Here is a 13544-nt window from a genome sequence, read left to right as displayed (position 1 = left end):
AAAGATACATCTCCTAAGAAGTCTGATCAACTTCACATATGGGAATGTACATCTTTTAATGACGTAAAGAATTTGAAAAAATTGAAATTTAAAATTGATAAAGAAAGTAACGTTACGATTGAAATAATTAATAAAGAAGTGCAAGTTACATGTAGCGATGACCCTTTGAAACTAGATTCAATGTTGGAGAAACTACATAGTGCTATGCACAATTCACATATAAAGGAGCTAGCCCTTTGTGAACAGGAATATATATTAAAGAATATAGATATGAATGCATTCAAAGAAAAATTTAATAAAATCGAAAACAAGAAAAGCGCGCCACTAAACATAATATTATATAGAGCTCCAGAAGAAATAAAAAGTACAATATTAAAATACAAATTAATAGATGAATTCCATACTTCCAACATATCAGGTCATTTAGGCGTTAGGAAGACAATTTTAAAATTGAAACAAAGATACACATGGAAAAACATGCGGCAAATGGTAAAAGAATTTATAAACAATTGCACGAAATGTGCACAGAATAAAACAACAAAACACATTAAAGAACCGCTCGTAGTGACAGACACGCCGACATCAACCTTCAGTACAGTCTCAATCGACACAATAGGCCCACTTCGTATCTCAAACGGCTACAGATACATATTAACGATGCAATGCGATTTATCGAAATTCGTCATAGCTCATCCCATTGAAACAAAAGACGCAAAAACAATTGCAACAACACTAGTCGAACAACTTATTCTGAAGCATGGCTTCATACAAACATTGAAATCAGACAGAGGCACAGAATTTGTTAATGAATTAATGCACAACGTGTGCACATTATTGAATACGAAGCAAATATTCTCAGCTCCGTATCACCATCAAACAATTGGGTCACTAGAACGAAAACCACAGAAAATTAAACGAATATTTACTCACCTTTGCTGACGATTACGAATGGCATAAGTGGATACCATATTATACATTTGCATTTAACACAACACCACACACAGACACTGGTTATTCACCCTATGAATTGGTGTATGGAAAATTGCCGTCACTACCAAGCGACAAAATAAATAAAGAAAATAAATGTTATGACATTGACAATTATGCGAACGAATTGCATAGTCGTCTAAAAAACTCAATTACAAATGCCAGAAAACTAATAAACGCGGTAAAAATTAAAAGAAAACAAGAATATGACAAAAACACAAACAAATCAAATTTTGAAATCGGAGACATGGTGTACATAAAAAATGAAAATAAACTAAAACACCAGAGTCCATACCACGGGCCATACAACATTGTAAATACAAATGGAACACATACACAAAAGAGTTTCGCATTACAAACGAGACGAAATTCAATAATAATATTTTCTATGTTGCAATCAATATGTGCAAACAACACGGTCAATGCACTCTAAAAATAACAAGTGTTGCAACCTAATGAGTAAACAGTATAGTCGCATTGTAATGCATTCTGCAAGGTCAGCAATCACTTTGATTGGCTGCCTTTATACTTTTCCGGGTTTTGACTGGAATACACGGGGCGGAGTCATGGAAGAGTCAGTTAAACCAAATGTATAAATACCCTTATATTTTCAATAAAGGGACGGATTCAGAGCATACATGAACCAAACCTGTTTGTGTTTTGTATCTCAACTAAATCATTCCGGCTGACTAAGCTTAATGATTAGCCCTCACAAAGGGGCTGTTTAAAAATGTAATTTGTCGCGTTCACATCAGTAGGCTGAGCGATGTGATCGTGTGTTAGGTGTTCCACATGCCAATCCTCTGTATAGAACGAAATGTTAGTTCCATTTCGTGGCAGATGTAAATTTAAAGTGTATATGCCACAGAAACCGGCAAACTATGGTTTAAAAATAATGGCTTTAAACAGACGCACGTACGCATTATCTTTCAAACGCCTATATTTATTATGGAAAGAATTCAGATGGTGTTAATCTTTCAAATGCCGAAAAAAAGCTTGCAGTGCCAACTCAAGCGGTTGTAAGATTATCTAAGAATATAGAAGGAACTAACAGAAACATTACCGCGGAGAATTGGTTTTCATCAATTCAATTAGTACAGATACTAAAGGAACGAGGACTTACTTATTTGGGTACTCTGAGATGGAATAAAAGGGAAATTCCGTTCGAATTTTTACCAAACAAAAACCGTCTTGTTGAAAGTTCTATTTATGGATTTACAAAAGATATGACACTTCTATCTTATGTGCCCAGGGTAAATCGCGCAGTTATTTTAATATCTTCGATGCATCATCATACTGCAAATGATCCAATTACCGGTAAGCCAGAAATTATTGCCGATTATAATAATACAAAAGGAGGAGTGGATGAGCTCGACAAAAAATGTTCTATTTACTCATGCAGTCGCCGAACACGACGTTGGCCTTTAGCAGTATTTTACAGATTAATTGATTGATATTTTGCAGTTAATGCATACATTTTGTATCAATCTTCGCGTAACTACAGTGAGATTTCAAGAGCTAACTTCTTAAAACTATTGCTAGAAATCTAGTTGTCTAATCCACACTTACAAAGAAGAGAACACAACAAGAGAATATCTCGTTCTTTACGTGATATTATCCACTCGATATTGGGTTCTGATTCTCTTCCAGAGCCTGTTGTGGAGAAAGCGGTTACTTCACAGTCAAGCAAATTATGTTACATATGTCCTAATAAATTAAAAAGAAAAACAACACATACATGCTTAGAATGTAAAAAACCCATGTGTATGGCTTGTAGCAAAACGCTTGTGTATTAATTGTACGAATACTGAATATGATGAGTAATATTTAAGTTAACCAAATATTGACTGTTATTTTCTAAACTATGACAGTCATAAGAATGTTCCTTTTTTATATTAATTTATACGTATTGGGCTGTGAAAAAATGCCATTTAATTTGCTGTTAAGTTTTATTTTTTTTCATATGTACAAGTTACGGAGTACCTCTATTTTTTGCTTGTAAAAAAGGCTTCTAAAATAAACGACACATTTTTCAAAAAAATACAAAGAGTTTAAAATTTTCTTTCCAAATACTGTAATTAGAATTAATTTAAATCAGTTTGATGAAATTTGTTAGTATTATAATAAAAACATCTCTAATAAATTTTAACAATCAAAATGGTGTAAAATTTACTACTATACTATATGTGAAAAACTTACGCGAAAAGAACAACGACGGCTGTTCCACTTGGCTGATACTTCGGCTCGTGGCATATTTAGTGTTTCTGCCACTTCATGCCACTGAGCCTCACGCAAATTCCTATCGCGATAATCCGCGGAAAGGAAATTCCAGGTTCCTTCCCTTGACTCCACTTCTTGAATTAGTTGCTCAGTCTCCTCCGCTGTCCACTTTGCTTTCATTTTTCGCACCCGCTGATGCTTTGAATTAACATTTCTGTATTTGCACTCATTTCTTCTGCCATTTTGAAACTGAAAAAGGTTGGAATAATACATTAATTGAAATTAGAAAATATAATAAAACACTTACCTTGAAAAGTGAAAAATCTTTTTATTTATTTTTGCACATCATTCGCGCGGCAAATGGAAATAATTGCCAACATGTTGGCAAATCTAATTTTGATGTCAAATATTGCCACATAACGTATTTTGATTGTTTTCATTTCGCTGTCAATTTAAATTGCCGTTCGTTGGCAAATATGCCGGCAAACGCAACTGACACCATATGACAACCCGTTTTGATTATTTTGACAGCATTTGACGTCAAATATGACCTAGTGAAAACCAGGCATAAGTGCGTTAGATGCACTAATCTAAATAGCTGTAAAATATCAACGCGTTGAGATTAGAATGTATTGATGAAATATAATTTAAATAAAGAATTTCAGAGTCAAACGTGAACTCTCACAGTACGGATTAAAAAGAAGCGTTTTTCTGTACACATATCTACGTTTGAGACTAGATTCGTATGTGCTGGTGATAATGATCATAAACATTTGTAACATGATATCAGTTTCTATACAGATATACAAAAATATCTTATTTACAATTGCAGCCGTTAAGAACTGTTCAAAAATCTGAACATACATACTGCCCACATTGAAGTGTTTACACTTCAAAATAATTCAAGTATTTATAAATCTTGGGCATGTTAATTACATTTTTCTTTACAAGATTAGCGGATCGAACTCGTAATAATTTTTCTAATATAAGTTATTTTTTATTGTATTACATTTTAAATTTTTAATATTATATAATTTTCATTTACATTAATGATTAATTTCGTTAGATATATTCTCCTACCGGATATGCGTGCCTTGCTGAATTAAAGATGTGTCGTAGGCCTATTGTTACGATGACTGCACCAGCAATTAAAAGGATTAGGTTGTAATGTATAATATGATGTTATTCTAAGTCCAAGTGTTTCGAATTTAATCACGGAACTTTTCAGATCGTATGCCCAATTTCTCCAAGTGTAGATTGGCGACCTCTGCATCGAGTATTTTCGGCATATTGGTCCACAATTCGATTTGTGCCACCACTTGATTTCTGCACGAGTTGAACATCTCAAGTTGGGATGGTTACTTTATAGAATCGATTTCGGTGACAATAACGATTCTGCCGAAACTACGCAGAGCTTATACACAACTTTTTCCCATATCACATAACCAGCAACACAGCACACTTTGCCAGCAATCATCACATCGGTGACCCATTTAATATCATCAATTAGCAACTCACGACAACCATACAGATTATAGAATTTACTCTTGGTCACCGAGTCGTTGACGGTGATGGCTGGCACACCGAAACGTCTTTCCTTCACCATTTCGTATAAATTGTGTACAACGATTGTAGTTTCTTCGCTCAAACCCTTGATGCCCTTCGGGTATTGTGGGAACTTTTCAAGCAATAAGTGAACCAATTCACCACTATTATCGATAATCAAGTTCAAGAGCTGACCATCTTAGAGCAGTAAGGACTAGTTTTCCTTTTCATCCTCCTCCCCGTGAACGCGATGATGTCGTGAAGCTGTTGAATAAGTATTTGTTGTGCAGCTGTTGAATCATTGATTTCACTAAATTCTTTTCAAATATCGTCCAGAACTTATTTTAAAACATTTATATCTAAACATTTACAACATGGTAAAACTATAAGTAAGCTTAACAAAGAAAGTATACGATTTTAACTTTTCTTGTTCTTTAGTTCGAGTCGACCGCATCTCCTTTTATTGTTTACGTATTTTTTCTTTGGTAGGAAAAGGATAAACATTGTGCATCGATCTTAGCGATGTGCCATTGCTTATCCTTACGTCTACATTTGCAATCTTTGCTTAAAGCTACGTTTTCAAGTTGTCCTCTCTTCCACTGCAATGTTGGATTAATTTGTTCTTTAAAAAGTACCAATGTCCCAGTTTTAATACAAAACAAAGGAACTTGCCATTCACTTCTTTTTGTGGTTTATTATTTTTAACTTTTCTTTTTTATCTAGAGAGATTAACCTGGAACATTAAATGAAGGGTCTGCTAGTTTTATATTCTCTGGAATTTTTTAACTCTAATGAAAACTTTGTGGGAACATGAGGCATAATATTTTGTACCATAATGGTGTCTAAATTTGTGTCGAAAGGATATATTATTGATTTTAATTGAAACTAACTCTTTCATTTGTATTTGTCTTGTTTTGTCCAACTTCTTCAATAGTCATAGATTCTTTCCTGGAAAGAAGCTTTAATTTATTTTTCAGTTCTTTGGTTATAAGGTGAACTCCCATCCCATTTGTGCTGTGTAGAAAGAGCTTTAAATTTATAACAATAAAATAGTATATTGTGTTGATTATTACATCCCATTTTGCATTTAAATTTTGTATTTAGAAATATTGGTGATGTTTTTGAAGCTTGTGCTGCTTCTAGCGCATTCCCTTCATGAGTCAGAAACGACTATAGTGAATTTAAGGTAGGTATTTCCTTAGGGTTTTTAAGGGAATTTTCATACCTAAGTCTTAAATTATTGTCTAATTTTTGCACAAGCGTATAGTTTAATAAAGCTTGTAACAAATTATTCGCAGACAAAACTGAGGCTTTCCAATGCTTGTATACTTTAAGAAACTTTTTCTTGAAATTTTCGTACACTATAAAAAGTCTCAGTCATAACCGGTGCATCTTTGTTTGTTTGAAATAAGTATTTGCTAGTAACCTTTTATTAGTAAATTTTTCATTACGATGGGTCCAGGCAACTGAAAAATTATCACCGGTGCATCTTTGTTTGTTTGAAATAAGTATTTGCTAGTAACCTTTAATTAGTAATAAGTAAATTTTTCATTAAGAAGGTTCCAGGCAAATGAAAAATTTGTCGAGGTTGAACTGACATTTGCAATACAACTTGCAGATGATCCTCTTAAATTAGTTTTTAAAATACACATTTTATACGTGTCTGAAACATTTTGAGAGACTACGAGTTGCTCAAACAATTCTTTAAAAGTTTGCCACTGAGCGTAATCTCCTGAAAAAATGGGAATGTCAACTTGAGGTAACGTAAAATTGGCAGGATTTTTTTTTGCTAATAGATTTTAATTTGAGTTTGTAAAATCTATTTCTTAAATCATAGAATTTATTTGTTAAGTCTTCATCTTCGTGTTGGCTAATAAATTCAAACGCAGTATCACGAGTTTCTTCTATTAGTCTCTCTATGCTGTCTAGAGAGCATATTTCGTTTATTTCGCAGTCTTCAATATTTTTTTCTAGTTCTGTTAATAAGAATTAAAGCCTGCGAAGTAAAGCAGGATTTGCACTTAAAATGAAGTTCTTGCAGTTCTTCTGCTTATTTTATTTCGTTTTCCATTCTCCCAAAACAAAATAAATAATTGTACATGAAATAAATAAAAAAAAAGAAAAATGTTCTTACCTTGGTAAAATGGGAATTTGGTTCATTCCAGAATTTTTTTTTTTTTGCTTTGAAATTTATTACTTAAATTTTTTTGTTTTGTTTTTAACTCAAACTTCCTTTTTTTGCACATTTGCAATCATATTTTTTTTTTTTTTAACACTTTTTTATTTGCACTTCACTCGCGTGTTTTAAAAACTTAGGGGTCAACAACTTATAAAGAAATAACGCGAAGGATTTAAGATTTAGAACGGCACTCAGCTCTGGTTGCCCAAAGCTCCTTTATTTATACATTTTTTATCCTATTTCATGTATGCACTAATCTAATGTACATACCGACAGTATGTACACATATCTTAAAAATAAGTGTTCCCAACAGCATACACAACTATTTCTTATCTATTATTATTTTAGGATCATTTGCGATCATTTACATTGCATACATTAAATACTACAGTCGCTAATCAATATACACGAAATGAACATTTAATAAACTGTTGATAGAAATGGGTATTTGTAAATACATAAGTATCTACGTTTAAGACTATATTCGTATGTGCTGGCGATAATGAACATAAATATTTGTAACATGATATCTGTTTCCATACAGATTTACAAAAATATCTTATTAACAATTGTACCCGTTAAGAACTGTTCAGAAATCTGAACATCAGTAGTAAGCAGTACATTGAGGCATTTCTTAATGAATATATTTTGCAAAACTGTAAACCAAATAGTACTCCATAGGAAGGTGGCCATCAAGTTAATTGTACAAATGAGGACTGTGACCGAGCGAACCAAGTTAACTATCAGTCATTGATCGAGTCTCTATTATATATATCTGGCTTTGACTACTACAACTTATACTGCATTCTACAGCACAGCTTGCGCAGATGAATGCAGATCCCCAAAAGGAGCACGAAACAGCTACTAAGCGTATTATCCACTACTTGAGAAGTACATCAGATCCATTAAAAGAAGACTGAGCAGAATATTCACTGTTACGCGGATGCGGATTGGGCTGGGGATTCTACCAATCGCAAAGCATTTACTGGTTGGGCCTTCCGCGCTGGTGCTATATTCAGTTGGGTGTCTGAGAAACAAAGCATTGTAGCCCTGAGCAGCACAGAAAACGAGTACATTGCCTTATCCACGTTGGGGAAAAAAAGCAGTGTACATTAAGAAGCTGGTCGGCGAAATCGGAATTGAAACCATTGAGACGATACCAGCACAGCGATAATCAAAGCGCACAATGGGTAGTTAAGAATCCTAAGTTTCATGCAAGAAGCAAACACATGGACAATAAATACCACGACGTTAGGGGAATATATATAAAAGTAAAAGTATAGAAATTGAATATGTTCATACAGAAAATATGATTGCTGACGTGTTGACAAAGAGATTTAGTAGAACTTCTTCTTCTTCTTCTTTACTGGCGTAGACACCGCTTACGCGATTATAGCCGAGTTAACAATAGCGCGCCAGTCGTTTCTTTTCTTCGCTACGTGGCACCAATTGGATATTCCAAGCGAAGCCAGGTCTTCCTCTTCCTCTGCTTCCCCGGCGTGTACTGCGTCGAATACTTTCAGAGCTGGAGTGTTTTCATCCATCCGGACAACATGACCTAGCCAGCGTAGCCGCTGTCTCTTAATTCGCTGAACTATGTCAATGTCGTCGTATATCTCGTACAGCTCATCGTTCCATCGAATGCGATATTCGCCGTGGCCAACGCGCAAAGGACCATAAATCTTTCGCAGAACCTTTCTCTCGAGAACTCGTAACGTCGACTGATCGGTTGTTGTTATCGTCCAAGCCTCTGCACCATATAGCAGGACGGGAATTATGATCGACTTATAGAGTTTTGGCTTTTGTTCGTCAAGAGAGGACTTTACTTTTCAATTGCCTACTCAGTCCGAAGTAGCACCTGTTGGCAAGAGTAATCCTGCGTTGGATTTCCAGGCTGACATTGTTGGTGGTGTTAATGCTGGTTCCTAAATAGACGAAATTATCTACAACTTCAAAGCTATGACTGTCAACAGTGACGATTCGTTAGTTGACTGTCAACGCGGATAGACGTGCGTGCGCATCGTTGTGATTTTCAAAGTGAATATTCGGTGATTTTTGCGATTTCCTTTTGTGCGGGCATTTGTTTACGCGATTTGGCTGGCACCGTTATTGCCTGGCGCGCGTGTGTAGCGGTACGGTGAAATTGTTTGTGCGATCGTGGGTAGCGTGGGTTAGTGACCGCGAGTGAATTTGTGGGAGTACACAATTTTGTGCTTTTTTGTGTACTAAATAACGGGTGAGTAAAATTTTTAATTATTACCGTATATACGGACAACGTGGTCATCCACGTTGTTGTTATTGGCGGAAGCTTCGCACGGTTCCAGTCAAGCTCCGTGTTGTCGGCACTCTTGCTGACTGGACTGCCCGCCAGTAGTTCTGTACTGAGCATCTGGCGCTTAGTTGGCTCAGTGTCAGGAGGATCTGGACAGGTTTGCCCAAAGGGTGCTAGCGTCTGTCCAGTGTTGGAGATTGCGACTCCTGTGAGGACCAACGGTAATACCAGCGAACCGTTTAGCCCACGGTGCGATTCGGCTCAGCGCCACATCGGTCGACTCTCAGACCGTTTCGGGGATATTGTCCGGCCAGCGGGCAATTGAGTGGCCTTAATCCGACCACTGGTTGCGGTTGTAGGCTGTACCACTGCGGGCACGCTATAATCGACCGTTTGGGTGGTCGCTGCTATTGAGCGGGCCTTTGCGTGGATCGTATTTTTCAGGGCGTTCAGACATACGCATCTGGAGAGCAGCTGCTCCAGGGTCTTTTTGTCCGTGAGCCTTCTACGCTAGTGGTACGCCAGCGGATCAGTTTCGACTGAGGATTAGTCGGGAAGTAGGATGCCTCCGGGACGGAAGAGGAGGACGTAGGCCCTCGCTGGGAGCGGAGAATCCACCGCTTCAACAGTCGTGGATGATTCCACGTCGGGCGGCGAGAGCGAAGTAGCGGGAGCGACGGTAGTAAGGTCTCCACCGAGGAGCAAGGCGCGGTTGGGGTCGCCGCGTAAAGAGGACGTAAGCGAGGAGGGAGCGGGAGTTGTGGCGGGAGTGCAGTAATCACTCCGATCTCCGCTGAGAAGGCGGTTACGCGTGCGGGGTCGCCGCGTAATGTTGGGTGATATGAGGGAGGGAGTGGGTGTTGTGGTGGGAGTGCTATCGTGGCCACCACCGAGGAAGCGGTTGCGCGTCCGGGGTCGTCGCGTAATGAGGGAGGGAGCGGTAGTGGTAGCGTGGCCGCCGCAGTGAAAGCCAACCTGGCTAGCATGGGTAAAGGTGTCGGGGAAGAGGGCGCTATGAAAGCGGGCACTCGTGTCTCGAATACCAAAAAAGAGGGGAAGCCGGAGATGTCACGGGGACCTGTCGTTGTTGGGGGTGGGGCAGTCAGCCATGTTGCGGCTGCCAAAAGGATTACCGGGGAATTCAACGAGCTCGTGTTCGAGTCGAAGAATTTTGAGGTAGTGACTGCGAAGAATCTGTTGGAGCTTGCCTCAAAGTATGAGGCGCTCCTAATGACGGTGATAACCGAGAATGCCCATCTTCGCGGTCAAGTCGATGCCCTTAATGGAAGTTGCGGGGGACACTCCTCGACGGCTAGCAGGTCAATGCCGGCTCCGTCGTCATCGATGCCCACGCCTCCAGCACCTGTGCCGGAAGCTATTGCACCGGTGACGCCGAAGCCTGTGGGGACTTGGTCGGTTGTTGTGAGGCGTAAGGGGCCTGCAACTTCCTCTAAAGAGGTAATTCAGAAGGTGGTGAAGGAAGTGGGTCCCTCACTTGGCGTGAGGGTCCACGAGGTTAGGCGTTTCAAGGGTGGTGGGGCGGTTAATCGCACTCCCTCCGGGAGAGAGTAGCGAATAACAAAAAATTCGGGGAGGAGGGGTTGGACGTCTCTGTCAACCGGAAGTTGGGTCGTCGGGTGGTAGTCCAGGGGGTCCATACGGAGATCCCCCATGAAGAATTCATGGAGGAACTACTCCGGCTGAACCTCCAGGACTTCAGCCCGGCATCTCAGAGGACTGACGTGAGGATGGTCAGTCGTCCCTGGAAGGTGGCCGCTGATGGTAGCACCAATGTCGTCCTTGAGGGTACGGACAAATTGATGTCCGCCCTCTTGGAGGCAGGTCGGTGCCACATAAAGTGGTTCTCCTTCAGGGTGCGACCGGATAGCCCCGTCGCTGGATGCTTCCGCTATATGGGATTTGACCATAGGATGGCTGAATGTAGGGCTAGATCAGATGTCTGCCGGAGGTGCGGTCAGGAAGACCACAAAGCTGCCAGTTGCGTCAATGCACCTTGTCGCAACTGTGAGTTTAAGGGTAGGCCAGCTGGGCATCTAATGATGTCAGCTGTCTGCCCTATATATTGTGGCATTATTGAGCGCGCCCTCGCCAGACACTGATAGGTGGGATTATCCAGCTCAACTGTCAGGGCTCTAATGCCGTAATGTGCGAGTTGGGGAGTTATCTGGTAGAGGGTGGGTGCGGTATTGCTCTACTCCAGGAGCCCTACGCCACCAATTGTGTGGTTCGGGGTCTTCCTGGGGGTTTTAGGGTCTTCACTGACCTTAGAGCTAACGCCGCAATAGTTGTGAATAATCCACGCTACGATTGTGTAGTTGTGAATTTTTCACAACAGGGTATATGTGTAGCGGTAGAAGGGCTGTTCGGTAGGATGATTGTCGCTAGTTTGTATTGCAAATATAGCGATCCCCTAGAGCCCTACCTTTAGTAAGGTATCCCGGCATTCGTCTGAATGGTATACGTTCGATGGGCCTGGGGGCGTAAGCGACATTGACGTGACGCTTATGAATGAGGCAGAAAGTAGGGCTTTTAGTGTTAGATGGGAGGTAAGGGGAGGGTGAGGATTGAGTGACCATAATTTGCTTCAAATTGTGGTTACCCCTCGATCCCCTCCCTCACCTTATGAGAGTCCATTGCGGCGATGGCGTACCGACTGGAACCAATATGGACTCTCGGTTAGGGAAGTGGTACTTAGTATACCGCTTAGAGAGTTTGAGGAGTTGGGGGTCGACGAGCAAATTGCTCGTCTCTATGAGGTTGTTTGGGGGGTAAATGATAGGGTTTTTGGTAGGTATGAGTGTTCCAAGGTTTGTAAAATTAAATGGTGGACGCATGAGTTAACCTTGAAGAGGAGGACTGTTAGGCGATTAAGGCGAAAGTTTTAAAGCGCCCGACGGTCCAATTCGGATAGGCTGTCCCAGCTTAGGCATGAAATTTAGTTGTGCGGATAGGGAATACAAGGAGATGTTGGTGAAAGTTAAGGAAGATGAGTGGAGGAGCTTCGTTAGGGAAAATAGGAACGACCCCTGGGGTCAGGTCTATAGGATCTGCAGAGGTCATAGGAGGGAGGATATCCCCTCTCTTCGCGTCGGTGACACTTTGTTATCGCCGTGGAGAGAGTGTGCGTTCTTTCCTAGGTCTGAGGTACAGGTACCTCAAGCACAAGAGGTGCCTGTCCCTCCATTAGATGATGGGGAGTTGGGGTACGCCTTTGGCCTGGTTAGGTCTAAACGGTCACCAGGTTTTGATGGTTTGAACGGAGAGATGTGTAAAAGCTTATGGAAGTTCATTCCGGAATACCTGGAGGCCATTTACAATAAGTGCGTCTGGGAGGGATACTTTCCACGCGAGTGGAAAAGTGCTGGGGTTGTTCCTCTCCTGAAGTCCCCTGATAAGGTCCAGAGCGATCCTCGATCTTATAGGGGCAGCAGTCTCCTTCCAGTACTTGGAAAAGTGCTGGAAAGGGTCATGGTGGAACGGCTTCAGGAGCTAACGCGGGATATGTGGTCGGATAGGCAGTTTGGGTTCAGGAAAGGACGCAGTATAGAGGATGCGTGCGTTTTTTGTACAGAATGTCGTTAGGGAGAATGTCAAGAAGTATGTCCTTGGCATATTTGTTGGCTTCAAGGGGGCATTTGACTACCTAAGCTGAAATCGAGTGTTGCAACGGCTGAAGGAGCTTGGCTGTCCGGAAATTACTCTTTGGCGGAGTTATATTTCGGACAGAAAGGCCTCTCTTTTCGGCATGAATGGGAGTGTGGAGATTGGAGTTGTTCGAGGCTGCCCGCAGGGTTCCATCTGTGGTCCATATATTTGGAACCTTATGACGGACACTCTGTTCGGTCAGCTCGAGCCACTCTGTAAATATTGTGCGTATGCGGACGACCTTCTTCTTATGGTTGAAGGTCGCTCGAGGGCGGAATTAGAACGGGCGGGGGGAGATCTCTTAGAGATCGTTAATTCTTGGGGTTTAGGTATGGGGTTGACATATCGATGGACTAAATGGTGGCAATGCTGCTGAAAGGTAGATTGTCGCCGGTTCGTCCACCGATTGGCCGTATGAGCGGGGTCAGCATCAGATATGTGACGCAAGTCAAGTATCTGGGGTTGACCATAAGTGAAGGAATGTGTTTTACTCCACACTTTGCGAATGTGAAGGAGCGACTGCAGACAACCGTAGGCAAAGTACGACGTCTTTTGAGGAGCGATTGGGGTCTCGGACGTCGTGCTGTCCGCACCATATATATAGCTTGTTTGTGGCCTGTGCCACGACTGTCTTGGGGTCTCAAAACTCCTCTCAATACAGCGTTGTATGATGCT

The sequence above is a fragment of the Bactrocera dorsalis genome, chromosome 1 (genome assembly GCF_023373825.1).
Source record: "Bactrocera dorsalis isolate Fly_Bdor chromosome 1, ASM2337382v1, whole genome shotgun sequence".
In the NCBI taxonomy this organism is placed as follows: domain Eukaryota; kingdom Metazoa; phylum Arthropoda; class Insecta; order Diptera; family Tephritidae; genus Bactrocera; species Bactrocera dorsalis.
This window is presented reverse-complemented; position numbering follows the sequence as displayed.